This window comes from Schistocerca gregaria, chromosome 5, assembly GCF_023897955.1.
Source record: "Schistocerca gregaria isolate iqSchGreg1 chromosome 5, iqSchGreg1.2, whole genome shotgun sequence".
NCBI lineage: Eukaryota > Metazoa > Arthropoda > Insecta > Orthoptera > Acrididae > Schistocerca > Schistocerca gregaria.
In genome coordinates, this window is record NC_064924.1 from 552,456,880 (window position 1) to 552,473,825 (window position 16,946).

A 16,946-nucleotide genomic window follows, 5' to 3' on the forward strand; every position below is an offset into this window, starting at 1 on the left:
GGAGGCCGGGTGGACGTACCGCCGAATTGCTCAACACGTGGGGCGTGAGGTCTCCACAGTACATCGATGTTGTCGCCAGTGGTCGGCGAAAGGTGCACGTGCCCGTCGACCTGGGACCGGACCGCAGCGACGCACGGATGCACGCCAAGACAGTAGGATCCTACGCAGTGCCGTAGGGGGCCGCACCGCACAAACCATACTTACAGGTGTCCGAAACTCTAGAATCTATTTCGTTGATGAAAAACTGAATGAGCTGTAACGTTTTAAACTTCATGTTTAGAAAAAAATCAAGTTTTGCAGTTAATTATCTAAATTTTTACCACAGTTTTTAATGGATTTGGAAAATTCTAGAGTTTCATACACCTGTAAGTATGGTTTGTATGCCGTGCAAAATTCATCGAACAGTCTCTCTTACTTATGAAGAAAAGTCTACCTATAGCAACAAATCCAGCCAATAGTAAGTGAAAAAATGATGAAATTTCACATGTAAAAAAAATTATTTTGCTATGTTTTTGAACTTCCGCTGCTACGAGTGTGAATCCTGAATCCTTCCTGGTCATTCTGACAAGGTTTTATGAATTTATTTGTAAAAGTATAGACAGTAGAAATTAAAATGTCCTGTGGTGCCTCTCCTGCTCCAAGTCGGCCCGTTTGACGTCCTACCCCCTTAAAAAAACTAAAACGATTAAAAACTTGTACTACAGTGTAAACTAACACATTTTATTAGGATTTATTATTTGTAAACTTAATAATGCGCACACTTACTCGAGGGCACGCACACACACACACACACACACACACACACACACACACACACACATTAAAAACTTGTCCCATATAAGTTCTCAAACACTCTGCTTAAGATAAAGACAGAGCTCAGTAATGAAGAGATTAAAATATAATAGGATGTACACATGATTGAATGGTCTCCTGCAGTCCATTAGCTACAATGTCACGTAAATGCGTAAGCTGTGCGTGATATCAAGATGGATTGCACCACTTTTACATTGTTTAGGGTCCAAGATATCAGTTCTTTCTCATCCTCATTTGTCAGCGTGCAACAAACAGTGACGGATGAGAACCAGGTACAACATTGTTATGTTTAAAATTAATACTTACGTTAAGACTAACGGAGTGTTCTCATTGTACAATGCTACCTTACAAAGATCAGTCACAACAACAGGACTAAATTTTTAAAACGTGATCAGAGGCAAGACGTAGGAACGAGGTGGCAGGGCCCGGGAGCACTAAGAAGAGTGTGGCTGTGGGTGCTTGGAGCAGCACCCCGTAACTGCGCCCCTGTGGCACTTTGCGCGGACTTTCATTTAACCCCTCGGCCGATAACAGCTTAATAGCGGCGCGCCCGCACCAGATAATTACATTGTTTTTAAAATGTTTGCCTTTGATCGCATCGCTGAATAAACAGAGGTTTTTAAAGAGACGTACCCGGACCTGGCGCTGTGCACCCTTTTAGTTTTTACCGCCGTTTTTAATACACCCAGTCCTCAGCTACCGTGTGCCCGCCGCCGGGCGGCTATCGCGCTCGGGGCGAACCTGTCTGCAGTATAAAGTCGCGAATGAAACAGAGAGAGAGAGAGAGAGAGAGAGAGAGAGAGAGAGGGAGAGAGAGACTGACGGCAGGGGAGACATGAAAGCAGTGAGAGTGCGAAGCGAGGCAGTAGCGCCCAGCAGCATGTAAACCCGGGGCTATGAAATGTCAAGTGTCATCTGCCCATGCTAATTTATTGCTGGAGGTCCCTGCCACACTGTGGCTGAGTTTAATTCAAATACAGAGCTCGTTCAGCTGTAAGTTGAAGCAAATTCGTTGCTTGCGGGGTGACCTTATGCTAACGATAAAAGTTGCAAGAGATGGAGCGAAGTGGTATTAAGACGGCCACGACTTTCATCTCGCATGTCTATACAGTGTGTTTCATTTTTATATTCTAACTCAACGTGACGAGACTCCCTGGTAAAAATTAAAAGGGACACACGTTTGCAGTTGAGAGTCTAAATTCAGTTTTGAGCGATACAGTCGCTGTCATGATTCGTGTCATTCAACGATAAATGTGAAGCCGTTGTGATAAAAAAAACCGACAACTGGAATACAGGGGAGTCTTGACAAGAGAGCGCAACACACGACACGCTTGTAAGTGTACTGTCATATCGCTGGTTCTTGGAGTATCTTTGCGGGCAGTCTGCCTGTTGAGTCGAGCGCGGGAATACGGAACTGTTATGCTGTGTAGTGTGTAGCTCTACAAGTGAGAGGCATAGTAGTATGGAAGTTGAAGTGTTGCTACAAGTGGTATTACAGTAAACTGATAAAGTAAGTAGATGATTCGGAGGAAGTGCCCCAAGAAGTAGTTTAAAAATTAGCAGTGCTGCTGATAACTTATTTGTGTATCCTCTCGTTACATGTCGTACCGTACTGTATCAAACATACGCGCCGTGTTCGGTATGCAAGAATGAATCAGTAATACTATTTACCACAAAAGAGAACAGTTAAGTGCCAGAGTCTTGTAGCGAACGTGAGGTCGTGCGTTCGATCATCGGGTATCCGCCGCCTTTCCGCCGCGCCGCACCGGCTACCCGCACGCTCGTACAAATGAGAACTGAGAACTAGAAAATTAACTTTACGAACAGTGTTATATCGTTACTAGTGTCAAAGAGGACTATTACCAGATATCTGCACGTGTGACGAGCGTACGAACTTCCGTTCGATCATTCGGCTTCCGCATCGTCAACCATCATTCGCGTCGTGTCGGTTACGCGTATGCTCGTCTCAGTGATATTGTGGACAAGTAATGAGCAAGACTGCCAATTGGGATAAACATTTACGACTTATAGTGTAAACAGTGCAACCTGTGATTTCCATATCGTCTCAGAATATAGATGTTTGTACCAGACGTAGAACAGTGTTGTGCTTAACGTTGAGTGGCTCGCCTTACTCGTTTGCATATATCGATAGATAACTTCATGCAAGCCAGCAGCAGTGTGGAGTAGAACAGTACGACCGCCGCAGGATTATCAGGTACGTGGTGTGGACAGGGCGCAAGGTCAAGAAAAGCAGAAACGACAACCACCTTAAGGTACCCCCACCCCCATTTGTACCCCCAGGCGTGTTACACGCTGTCACAGAGACAACATCCTTTCATGTATCAAACAGGGATTCGAACCGCAACAACACTTTGAACTTCGTAATTGCTACAGCTACATTCATACTGTGCAAACCACTATGAACTTCATGTCTGAAAGTACTGTCCATTACGCCAGTCATTAGCGCTTATTCATGTTACATTCACTTATGGAGGGCGGGAAGAGTCATTGCTTAAACGACCTTACGAGCGCGGTAATTTATCTAAACTAGCTCTCGCGATCTCTACGGGAGCGAAACAGAGGGAGACGCTAGTATATTCTTACATTCCTTACTGAAAACTTGTTGTTTTTGGAACTTTGTAAGTATGATATGCTCTCACGTCTGACAGTTGAGTTCTTTCAGTATCTCCGTGGCCCCCTTCCCAAGCGTCAAATAGCGGGTTTCAAGCAAGTTTGTGTAACCTCTAAGAATGGAGCATGAAAGAAGGAATAACGAAGTTTAAGTTCGTAGGAAGCGCTAGTCCTCCTCGTCAAGGCAGAAGCTGAGTTACTTTTGAGGTACACTACTGGCCATTAAAATTGCTACACGACGAAGATGACGGGCTACAGACGCGAAATTTAACCGACAGGAAGAAGATGCTGTGATATGCAAATGATTACCTTTTCAGAGCATTCACACAAGGTTGACGACGGTGGCGACACCTACAACGTGCTGACATGAGGAAAGTTTCCAACCGATTTCTCATACACAAACAGCAGTTGACCGGCGTTGCCTGGTGATGCCTCGCGTAAGGAGGAGAAATGCGTACCATCACGTTTCCGACTTTGATAAAGGTCGGATTGTAGCTTATCGCGATTGTGGTATATCGTATCGCGACATTGCTTCTCGCGTTGATCAAGATCTAATGACTGTTAGCAGAATATGGAATGGGTGGGTTCAGGAGGGTAATACGGAACGGCCTGCTGGATTCCAACGGCCTCGTATCACTGGCAGTCGAGATGACAGGCATCTTATACGCATGGCTGCAACGGATCGTGCAGCCACCTCTCGATCCCTGGGTCAACAGATGGGGACGTTTGCAAGACAACAACCATCTGCGCGAACAGTTCGACGACGTTTGCAGCAGCATGGACTATAAGCTCGGATACCATGGCTGCGGTTACCCTTGACGCTGCATCACAGACAGGAGCACCTGCGATGATGTACTCAACGACGAACCTGAGTGCACGAATGGCAAAACGTCATTTTTTCGGATGAATCCAGGTGCTGTTTACAGCATCATGATGGTCGCATCCGTGTTTGGCGACATCCCGGTGAACGCACATTGGCAGCATGTATTCGTCATCGCCATACTGGCGTAACCCTCGCCTTGATGGTATGGGATGCCATTGGTTACACGTCTCGGTCACCTCTTGTTCGCATTGAGGGCACTTTGAACAGTGGACGTTACATTTCAGATGTGTTACGACCCGTGGCTCTACCCTTCATTCGATCCCTGCGAAAGGACCACATAGATAATATTGTCGGGAAGGCGAGCCAAAGGTTGCGTTTCATTGGCAGGACACTTAGAAGATGCAACAAGTCCACTAAAGAGACAGCTTACACTACACTCGTTCGTTCTCTGTTAGAATATTGCTGCGCGGTGTGGGATCCTTACCAGGTGGGATTGACGGAGGACATCGAAAGGGTGCAAAAAAGGGCAGCTCGTTTTGTATTATCGCGTTATAGGGGAGAGAGTGTGGCAGATATGATACACGAGTTGGGATGGAAGTCATTACAGCATAGACGTTTTTCGTCGCGGCGAGACCTTTTTACGAAATTTCAGTCACCAACTTTCTCTTCCGAATGCGAAAATATTTTGTTGAGCCCAACCTACATAGGTAGGAATGATCATCAAAATAAAATAAGAGAAATCAGAGCTCGAACAGAAAGGTTTAGGTGTTCGTTTTTCCCGCTCGCTGTTCGCGAGTGGAATAGTAGAGAGATAGTATGATTGTGGTTCGATGAACCCTCTGCCAAGCACTTAAATGTGAATTGCAGAGTAGTCATGTAGATGTAGATGTAGATGAGCAGGATAATGCACGACCGCATGTTACAGATCCTGTACGGGCCTTTCTGGATACAGAAAATGTTCGACTGCTGCCCTGGCCAGCACATTCTCCAGATCTCTCACGAATTGAAAACGTCTGGTCAATGGTGGTCGAGCAACTGGCTCGTTACAATACGCCAGTCACTATTCTTGATGAACTGTGGTATCGTGTTGAAGCTGCATGGGCAGCTGTACCTGTACACGCCATCTAAGCTCTGTTTGACTCAATGCCCAGGCGTATCAAGGCCGTTATTACGGCCAGAGGTGGTGGTTCTGGGTACTGATTTCTCAGGACCTATGCATCCAAATTGCGTGAAAATATAATCACATGTCAGTTCTAGTATAATATATTTGTTCAATGAATACCCGTTTATCATCTGAATTTCTTCTTGGTGTAGCAATTTTAATGGCCAGTAGTGTAGAAAGCAAATGGACTGTTGCCTGGAATGAAGCGGCTCACCCTGTAGGTCTGCGCGTGTTGTGAAGTGATATATTGGCAGTCAGTGCCACGCTTGACCAACCGGGAACCTGTTTCATCTTTTGATGCACATGCAGCTAATTACTGTCTCATGAAAAGGTGGCACTCTGCAGGGGAAAAAGAAGTTGTCCTATATTACAAGCCAAGCCTTTTATCTACTTTATTTTGTGTATGAGAAGTTGACTTGGTTGCAGCTTATTGAAGTCAATGATGAGAAGCTGATGCATTATTCATCATTTCACAATACACGGGATATAAGTACGTCAATTTCTTGTTCCCCACTGCATGACACACCAAATGAAGAAGTGTTTACTGTATAAATTAGCACAGCGGTATCAGTATCATGGAACATTGCCAGAAATTGTCTTCATAGGGGAAAAATGGAGTGGGGGCTTTCCATTTAAAGAAACCTTCGTACTTTAGACGCCTATTTAATATATGGAATTCTGCAGACTCCATGACGGACTATTGATATCTTTTGCCTATACGCCAATGTTCGTTGGTTTATCGCAATACGTTTGCCATTTGTTACTGAATAGCGCAATGAGGGCCAAAGACTTCCGGCATTAGAAGCCACCCTCATTCTGCCAACGGCCTTGTCGAAGAGGGTGGAGGAGCGGACAGAGTTTCAGGGCACTCACTTGCCTTTCGGTGGAAAATGCCCCTAAAAGGCGGAAGAATCAGCAATGATCAATGTCATGAGGATGCAGAACGTAATGGAAACCACTGCATTAAAGACACATAATGTGTATCCACAGAATACACGGCCTGTAGCTGAAAAAGTGTCATGATTACCTCCTCAATGGCAAAATTTTCCTCCTTCGGATGTAAGGGGGGGGGGGGGGGGGGACGACGACACTGTCAAGGGGGACGTGATCATGAGAAACAGATTGAATAACCAACGAAAGGATAACGTTCTACGAGTCGAGTCGTGGAATGTCAAAAGTTTAAAGGTGGTACGGAAGTTAGAAAATCTGAAAACGGAAACGCTAAGGCTCGCTCTATATATAGTGGGGATCAGTGAAGTGAAATGGAAAGAAAACAAAGATTTTCGGTCAGACGAATATGGAATAATGGAATAATAAGGCCTCTGTGATGGGGAAGACTTGTCTGATGATGTGAGGGGAGAAGAAACAGGAGTCGATAGGTAAGAGGTAGCGGATCCAGTATTAGATTTAGAGTTTAAGACGGTTTTGGAGGACTTAAGATCACATAAGGCAAAAGCGACTGATGACGTTCCATCGGCATTTCTAAAAAATTTGAGTGAAATGGCGACAGGAAGAAAATTCCTTTTGGTGTTAAGAATGTATGAGACTGGCGATTTTCGTGAATACATCAACCAAACAATTTCGAAGAGTGCAGGGGCCGACAAGTGCGAGAATTATCGCAGAGTCAGTTTAACAGCTCATTCATCTTAGTTGCTAACAAGAATAATATACAGGAGAATGGAAAAGAAGACTGAGGATCTGTTAAATGACGATCGATTTGGCTTTAGGAAAAGTGCAGCCACCTGAGTGGCAGTTCTGACGTTGCTGTTGAAACTGGAAGCAACATTAAAGAAAAATCAAGACACGTTCATAGGATTTGTCGACCTGGAGATAGTGACAATGTAAATTAGTCCAAGATGTTTGGTGTGATACATGTCTGGGCCAGTGCAAAATAAATTATTTTTCGAGCCGGATTCTCTCCTCAAAGGATATCCTGCTGCTGTGTTTTTTTGTTAACTAGCCTTGCGAGAGAATTGAGGGAAGCTGAGCTGGCTGAAAGCCAGGGAAGGTTTGGAGTCATCCAGATGCCACCCCACATGGACACAAATTTTTCTGTATCACGAAAGGAAGGCATCACATTAGTTAACTAAAATAAAAAAAATTAGCTATGTTGGTACTTGGAACTATGGTTCTTAAAATTTCATTTGCCTGAACGCAGTTCATTGGAAGACTCAAAAAGTATCTACTAATTGGGGTGCTGGTCCGCAGTTTACAAAAATCCTATTGGTTAATCATTGGACTAGCCACTCCCATTCGTGGAAGGTAATCGGCTGGACTTTGGAACAGAGAGGAAAGACAAAATTTTCCAGAGTCTCGAAGTCTGGTGAGCCGGCCGCGGTGGCCGAGCGGTTCTAGGCGGTTCAGTCCGGAACCACGCGACTGCTACGGTCGCAAGTTTGAATCCTGCCTCGGGCATGGATGTGTGTGATGTCCTTACGTTAGTTAGGTTTAAGTAGTTCTAAGTTCTAGGGGACTGATGACCTCCGACGTTAAGTCCCATAGTGCTCAGAGCCATTTGAACCATTCTGAATTCTGGTGAGAGTAACTTTCAGTCTATGTTCTCGTAGGGGGACCATGATTAGGTGTTTTCGATTGATCTGTTATTGTTAGTCCGTTAATTTAAAACCATTTTTCTATTCTGAAATGACTGGAAGCTGTTTTGAATGCTAAGAGTTTTCTTACAATGTTTTAGAGAAGTTGCTGTCCATGCATCAACACTGCTTTAGAAAGCATCGCTCCTGCGAAACGCAACTCGCCCTTTTTTTCACATGATATATTGTGAACCATGGATGAAGGGTGTCAGACGGATGCCATATTCCTTGACTTCCGGAAAGCGTTTGACTCGGTGCCCCACTGCAGACTCCTGAGAAAATGGGATTGGTTCCCAAATAGGTAAGTGACTCGAAGACTTCTTAAGTAATAGAACCCAGTACGTTGCCCTCTACGGTGAGTGTTCATCGGAGGTGAGGGTATCATCTGGAGTGCCCCAGGGAAGTGTGGTAGGTCCGCTGTGTTTTCTATCTACATAAATGATCTTTTGGATAGGGTGGATATCAAAGTGCGACTGTTTGCTGATGATGCTGTGGTGTACGGGAAGGTGTCGTCGTTGAGTGACTGTAGGAGAATACAAGATGACTTGGACAGGATTTGTGGTTGGTGTAAAGAATGGCAGCTAACTCTAAATATAGATAAATGTAAATTAATGCAGATGAATAGGAAAAAGAGTCCCGTAATGTTTGAATACTACATTAGTAGCGTAGCGCTTGACACAGTAACGTCTATTAAATATTTGGGCGTAACATTGCAGAGCGATATGAAGTGGTACAAGCATGTAATGGCAGTTGTTGGGAAGGCGGATAGTCGTCTTCGATTCATTGGTAGAATTTTGGGAAGATCTGGTTCATTTTAAAGGAGACCGCTTATAAAACGCTAATACAACCTATTCTTGAGTACTGCTCGAGCGTTTTGGATACCTATCAGGTCGGATTGAGGGAGGACATAGAAGCAATTCAGAGGCGGGGTGCTAGATTTGTTACTGGTAGGTTTGATCATCACGCGAGTGTTACGGAAATGCTTCAGGAACTTGGGTGGGAGTCTCTAGAGGAAAGGAGGCGTTCTTTTCGTGAATCACTACTGAGGAAATTTAGAGAACCAGCACTTGAGGCTGACTGCGGTACAATTTTATTGGCGCCAACTTACATTTCGCGGAAAGACCACAAAGATAAGAGAGATTAGGGCTTGTACAGAGGCATGTAGGCAGTCATTTTTCCCTCGATCTGGTTGGGAGTGGAACACGGAGAGAAGGTGATAGTTGTGGTATGAGGTAGCTTCCGCCACGCACCGTATGGTGGTTTACGGAGTATGTATGTACGAGGGTTGTTTTTTAAGTAAGGGCCGTTCGCACGTATAGTCCCGTAGTTCGCGCGGACGCCGCAACAAGCCACCGCGCCACTTGCCCGCATCCTTCCCGTTCACAATGATGCAAGTTGCAGCTCTGTAGCTGACGTTTACGCATCGCTGTGCTACTTTATAATGTTTACGATTATTGAATCGCCCGCCGCGTGTGAGATACGGTCAGTGATACTTTTTTGACCGCGAGAAGCCTATCAGCTGCAGAAATTCATCGTCAGTTAACAGAAGTTTATAGCTTGAATGCAATGAGTGAAGGTAAAGTGCGTCAATGGTTTAGAGAGTTTAAAAATGGCCGTCAAAACGTCCATGACGAAGAACGCTCAGACCGGCCCTCTGTGATCACTGATGATTTGGTGGCTGCAGTCGAAACAAAGATTCGTGAGGACAGAAGATTCACAGATTCCACTCTTTCTTTGGAATTTCCACAAGTATAAAGATCGGTTTTGTACAAAACTGTGTCTGAAAACCTAAACTTTAAGAAACTGTGTTCTCGGTGTGTACCCAGACTCCTCACAGAGGACCACAAAGGGAAGGGATTTGCCACTTCATTGGATTTTTTGATTCGTTACGAGGAAGAAGGGGACGACATGTTGAGTCAAATTGCCACGGGAGATGAAACATGGGTATCCCATATCACTCCCGAAAGAAAGCGACAATCGATAGAATGGCGACACACAACCTCACCCGTCAAGGTCAAAGCCAAACAGACGCTGTCAAAGCGCAAGATTATGGCAACTGTGTTCTGGGACCGGCGCGGTGTTTTGCTAGTGGACTTTATGCCACGAGGAACGACAATCAACTCAGATGCCTACTGTGCAAATCTAAAGAAGATCCGCAGAGCAATTCAAAACAAAAGGCGCAGCATGCTGACAAAAGGAGTTTTGCTCCTGCACGATAACGCTAGGCCTCACACCTCTCAAAAGACTCGGGATTTGATTGATTATTTTGTCTGGGAAGTTTTGGACCATGCACCATACAGCCTCGACCTTGCCCCTAGCGATTTTCACCTTTTGGGTACCTGAAACACCATCTTGGCGGGCAGCGCTTCAATGACGATGAAGAAGTGAAAGCGGCCGTGAACTCTTGGCTGTCGGAGCAGGCGGCCGAATTCTTTGAAGAGGGAATTAAAAACTTAGTTGTACGGTATGACAAGTGCTTAAATAAACAAGGCAACTATGTAGAAAAATAGGTAAAAGTGTGTAGAATCAGAAAATAAAAGTTTTTTACGAAAGTATTTGTATCTTTTTAAAAAAAAAATAAAAACGGCCCTTACTTAAAAAACAACCCTCGTAGATGTAGATGTAGATATAGGCTTGTTAATGTGTTGTGTTTTTGATGCTTCCGTAATTTTGTGAACCATTTGTGCGTATTAACGGCCCTACACGATCTTAAACTGTCGCTAACATCCATAATTATATAAGACTAGTGAAACCGGCAATGTTTCACCATCGCTAAAAATTGAGAATTGTATGTACGTCAAAATCTCCTTTTTCCCCCTTTCTCTGTCCATCTCCTCCTCCCTATCTCTTTGTGCATCTCCTCCTCTTCCCCTCTCTCTTCCTCCATCTCCTACTCCCCTCTGACACTCTCCATTACCTTCCCACTCCCTCAAATCTCTCATCATTTTCTTCTACCCCTCTCTCTGACCATCTCTCTCTTCCCCCCCCCCCCCCTCATCTCCCTCCATTCTCTCCCAGTCCCTCTCTCTTTCCATCTCCTCTTCCCCCCCCCCCTTCTCTCTCTCTCTCTCTCTCTCTCTCTCTCTCTCTCTCTCTCTCTGACTTTGAGCAGTGTTTATTGTTACTGCGGATGAAATATTGCTTGGAAAATTAAGTCACTTTAAATTAATTGGTAAATCGATTAGGATTATTAACGGGTACAGGAGACATCTCTCCGAGAAACTAGTAGCTTCAATGACAGTATTCGTCATATTTTTAACCTGTGAAAGGGTAGGGTTGCGAAGTTTCTGATGATTCCGATTTCGTAGTACTGTTCTAATCACAAGTCGGTAAGCCATAAACGCAACTATCCTCTCTCCTCTTAAAACTGAAGGAGAGCAGAAAAATTAGAGTACGCTGTTGTGCACATGAGGAAGAAACAATTTGCCTCATCATTTAAATGTCCTGGCATCTGCTTTAAAACTGCTGCATGAGAGAAAAAGAAACTGTACATTTTCACACCAAAGCATTTTCTTTCTAGCACTCGATTTTAACAGAAAACCTCTAATATTTTTGTTTAAAAATATATAGTCTATGTTCGTCTGAAAGTTAGTAGACTACAGAGCAACAGTGTGAAGTAAAACGGTCAACAACTTTTCGAGACTTTGGCTGACAATCTTACCCCTTTAAATATTACATATATGTTTATATGTTGCATATATTTCAAAAAGATGCAGCCAATGTCTGGATGAATGATTATTACAGCATCGTGTAAATATTTGAAACAAATTGGTCGAGAGCATTTCGAGACTTATCCCAGCAACTTTTCCTTTTATGTATTACATATATATTTGTTTACCATACATATTTTAAAAACATGCAGCCCATGTCCATCTGAAAGTTTATTAGAGTATCAGGTAAAACTAGGAATTAAATCGACGAAAAATTTTTCGAGATTTTTACTCAGAACTTTTCCCCTATTTGTATTACATACTTATTTACGCATCATATACGTTTAAAAAATATGTAGCCTATATCTATCTGAACAATTATTATAGTATCACGTAAAAATTTGAAGTAAACCGGACAAGAATTTCTTGATCTTATTGCTAACAACATTTTCTCTTTATGTATTGTGCATATAGTTATATACCACATATATACACTCCTGGAAATGGAAAAAAGAACACATTGACACCAGTGTGTCAGACCCACCATACTTGCTCCGGACACTGCGAGAGGGCTGTACAAGCAATGATCACAAGCACGGCACAGCGGACACACCAGGAACCGCGGTGTTGGCCGTCGAATGGCGCTAGCTGCGCAGCATTTGTGCACCGCCGCCGTCAGTGTCAGCCAGTTTGCCGTGGCATACGGAGCTCCATTGCAGTCTTTAACACTGGTAGCATGCCGCGACAGCGTGGACGTGAACCGTATGTGCAGTTGACGGACTTTGAGCGAGGGCGTATAGTGGGCATGTGGGACGCCGGGTGGACGTACCACCGAATTGCTCAACACGTGGGGCGTGAGGTCTCCACAGTACATGGATGTTGTCGCCAGTGGTCGGCGGAAGGTGCACGTGCCCGTCGACCTGGGACCGGACCGCAGCAACGCACGGATGCACGCCAAGACCGTAGGATCCTACGCAGTGCCGTAGGGGACCGCAACGACACTTCCCAGCAAATAAGGGACACTGTTGCTCCTGGGGTATCGGCGAGGACCATTCGCAACCGTCTCCATGAAGCTGGGCTACGGTCCCGCACACCGTTAGGCCGTCTTCCGCTCACGCCCTAACATCGTGCAGCCGGCCTCCCTTTGCATTTCATCTATTCGGCTTGCCCATGTCGCAATTGGCTCTCCTTGTCCCTGTCTCGATTGAAATATCTTGCACGCGTAGTAGTCAATGGTACGCTTACTCGCATAATTTTCCTCTAGAACATGTTTTACTTCCTGCCATGTCCCCGTGCGTTCCCTTACTTGCAGGCTCGATCTGGCCTCTCCGGTTATTTTGGCTTTAACAAACTTCAGTAACGTTTCGTGTTCCTCCGGTTTCACAAGTTCAAATGCAGCGTCTACATTTTCAATAAACTCCCTAAGATCTCTCTTATTTCCTTCGAACACTTTTGGAACTATACACAAGGCTTCTTTCACTGATATCTTACCGCTACTGGAGGATGACGGAACTTCGTTAGTTTGGGCCATTTTACCAACTTAACTATGTTAGCACTTTACAATACAAGATACAAAATTCTTAATATAATTTTATATGTACCGCTTCTCTTGTGGTGCGCCGTCTGTTCCGCTGATCCGCGTTGTCCCGCGTTGTGCCGCGCTGCTCCGCGCTGTCTCTGTGCTCTCTATGCCCGCGCTGTTCCGCGCTGCCGCGATGCGTCGGCCGCCGCTCTGCTGGGCTGTGCCGACCCCGTCGCTCGCCTCGGCTGCCGCTGCTACGGCTGCTGCCGCTACTCGGCCCGGACCCCCGGTCTCGAACGCTGGCTGCTTAGGCACCTCTGTCCCTCGTCGCTCCGCGTCGTGCTGCCGCTATCCTGCGTTGCCCTGCACCCGCGAGGACTACTTCTCTGGACTCTGTCGTAGTGGGGCTACTAATGCTGAAAGTTGCGAGTCGCCACAACTTCCTGCTAATTGCCACAGTCGCTGTAGCAAAATCTACTGGCTCCTATCTCCTTTTTGCTTATATGCCTTTGTGGTACCCCACACCTGGCACCAAAACTTTTATTTATGTCACGTCCCAAGCGTGGGTTTTGCGAGGGATTGAGCGACACGGTTCGTAAACGGGAATTAGCCGGTTGGCCTAATTGAGAGGGAGACTTTTGATCTGGCTAAGATGTTAAATTCTCTGGTGTGAAGGTACAAGGCTAGGATGTTGTTAGAAGTAAACTCGTATGGACGTTATAAAAGTTCTAATTTATTCATAAAGAATACAGATCACCCTAACTGCGTAGTGATTGTACCTACAGAATAGCCAAGCCCATTACAGAGACGGTGACTGACTTCCACCGTTCTGGCTGCCTGATAGAACTTTCCAGCACTTTGCTGCCCACACTAGCACCCTACGTCAGAGTCCCGCGGTCGCTGCCTAAACGCTCATCGGCGACTATCTCCAACTGTCTGCCTGCAGCCCGCCCTCAGCCCAAGTCGGCTGCTACTCACGCTGACTACCGTCGCTGCCTAAACCCGAGAGAGAGAGAGATCCCCGGAGCGGCGTGCCTCCGAGTTTTGTTAGCTCTTCCCCTTCGACCCCGCCAGCGCTTGGCATGACGTAGCGTCGAGTGCAACTTTTCCTTATTAGGGATTGTTTTAGTATTAACTTCAGTACTTTTCTTCAGAAGCTGGGTGGAGGGGTAGAGGGGCCTCTCCCTATATGGTCACGCACTGCGTCCTGAGCCCTTCATTGGCTCCTCATGACGTAGTGCGGTCCCCACCTAGGGCCCTCTTTCTTTCTCTCTCCGCTCTCAGACTTCTCCCTCTAGCCAAGAGTGTTGATACTGCAAGTTATTGCTTATTGAGGGACCTGCCCAGAGCGCCCTGTTTATCTTAATAGCTGAGTCTGCTTCCTTGCTTATCACGCGCAGCTGCCTGGCCGCTTGGACCGCCGCCTCGACTATCTGGCTGCGTCGTTATCTTTTGTGACCCCTCTGACACGCCTGGCGTCCCCTGTTAACTCTATCTCCCCGTATGATTTCTGGTGTATCGTCTGAGAACAACTGCATTTAGACTTGGCTTTTCTGCGGTTACAACACCTCCCCCGCCAGGGAAATTGGCGTTACTCCTCAGAGTAGCGTCAATTGTGACTCTTTTTTTTCCATTACATGCTTTACAGATTTGTTTATTACATTAGCATCTGATATGTTATATTTTTCATTTTCATTTAGTAAAGTCAAATTCATTAAACACACAATAATACAATTACATTATACATGCCTAACATTCAGTTATGTCAAAAGCATTTGCATTAAAATCAAAAGACACTTTCATTGATACATACATTCACATTTCAATTAGAATTACATTTCAAATACAGTTACATTTCAATTACATATTTCAAATACAGTTATTTTTCAATTACACATTTCAAATACAGTTATTTAACGTCTGTTTCTGAAAGCGACCGTATCACCTTGGTCTTTTCCACATCTTTCATAAATTACTATCTCTTCAGTTTCTTTATTACTGTGTCTTCTAGCTGAACTAGTCTCTGGGTATTGGTTCACTATGGTATTTCTTATACATACTTTTCCACAACAATCACTGTCTTCAAAATATTTCCATATACTTTTAAAACAGTCTTTACAACATTTACAGTTTTTACAACAGCATGTTATTATGATTAGAATAACTATTGATATGGCTACATACGTAGTTATGGAGTAATGTGTGAAGTACCTGGAGTACTTCATTTCCTCCTCTTGTCTCTCTACCATCTTCTGGACATCATCCAGTCTTTTTCCTGCGACTTTCAAGTCGTCTAACTGTGTTATTACCTGGTCCAATGGCAAATCTAATGCTAACGTTGAGACATTCCTTTTTTCCTTGTTTACCACGCAACAATCGAATTCTAGATTGATCTGCGGAACTATGTCTTTCTTCGTCACATTACTCTGGATCACTCTATCTGTTTGTATGAACACTCTAGTGCCATACCCCTTACATTTACTGTAAAAACTAATTTTTCCTACCCCTTTTATTACTAGGTCCTTTGGTGGTTCCCTTCCACACAATACTGTTAAGCCTTCTTCCTTCGGTGCTACATATAGCCATTCGTTACTGTTTAAATGAGTCCAAAGGCTCTGATTCAGTGACACTATTTTTCGCACACAATCTTCCAGAATTTCTCTTACCGGTTGCAACAATTTGGCTTCGCACTCTTCGTGGTAGAATGTTGACAGCAAGGCGAATGCTTGTTTGCACAGTCTCCTATTTTTACTTAGCTCCTTGCATTTTAGTTCCTCCGCAGAAAGTTTCGCGTACTGCCTTTTGGATTCATGTATTAGTAAGAATTCTTTCTCTGACTGTATGTACACATATTTACCTTTCATGTTTGGAATTTCTTTTGGTAGTGGAAGTACTCTATACAAATTGAAATTGTTATTATTTATTAATGGAATATTAATTACATATCCTAGTATGCTACCCGAGATGAAAACATCTAAATCAATTATTCTTAACAATAGATAACCTGAGGACTCCGTAAGAGGAACAGGAAACTTTACATCTTTTAGTTCTTCCCGTATTAAACTTAGGTATTTTACAATTTGGACTGGATTAATTATATGAGGCTGTAGTATTCCCTTCTGAGCATTTACAATGGCATTTATCATTTGTTCGTATTCCTCTTCGATCTGACCAAACACTGCCGATAGTTGTAATACTTGCTCTGTTACTGTGGCGAAGGACGCTACACGTTTAAACCCTATATCGGTTTCCTTCACGTATTCCTTCATGAATCGTTCTAGTCTTTGCATACCTGTCTTCAGAACGTGCTCATTTGACTCTAGTGTATATACCGTCCTGTTTACTCCCGCCAATGTGGCTCTTACCACTGCCACCTGTTCCTTTGTTAGCCTCAACAACCCTTCTGAGTTTTTCTCCATAGCGTCTTTCCTTATAGTATGCTGCATCTGCTTCGTCCAACGTCCCGAACAGTATTTTACTTACCTGCCCGACGAAGTTGAATACTCCTCTCTTCCTTCTGGTCTCGTGTTTCGTTAGCTGCTGTACTAAAAGTTGCAATCCTGTGATTTTTTCCACATGATGGGTTACTTGTTGGTCTAGTACCCTGCATTCTATTAATCCTACATTTAGTTGTGTTAGTGTTTCTCGGCACCTTTGTACCGCTGCCCTACCATACCTCTCTGCATTCTGAAACCTTTCTATTATTATATCTAGATTTACGTATGTGACTATTCTCCATGTGGTACTGTATATT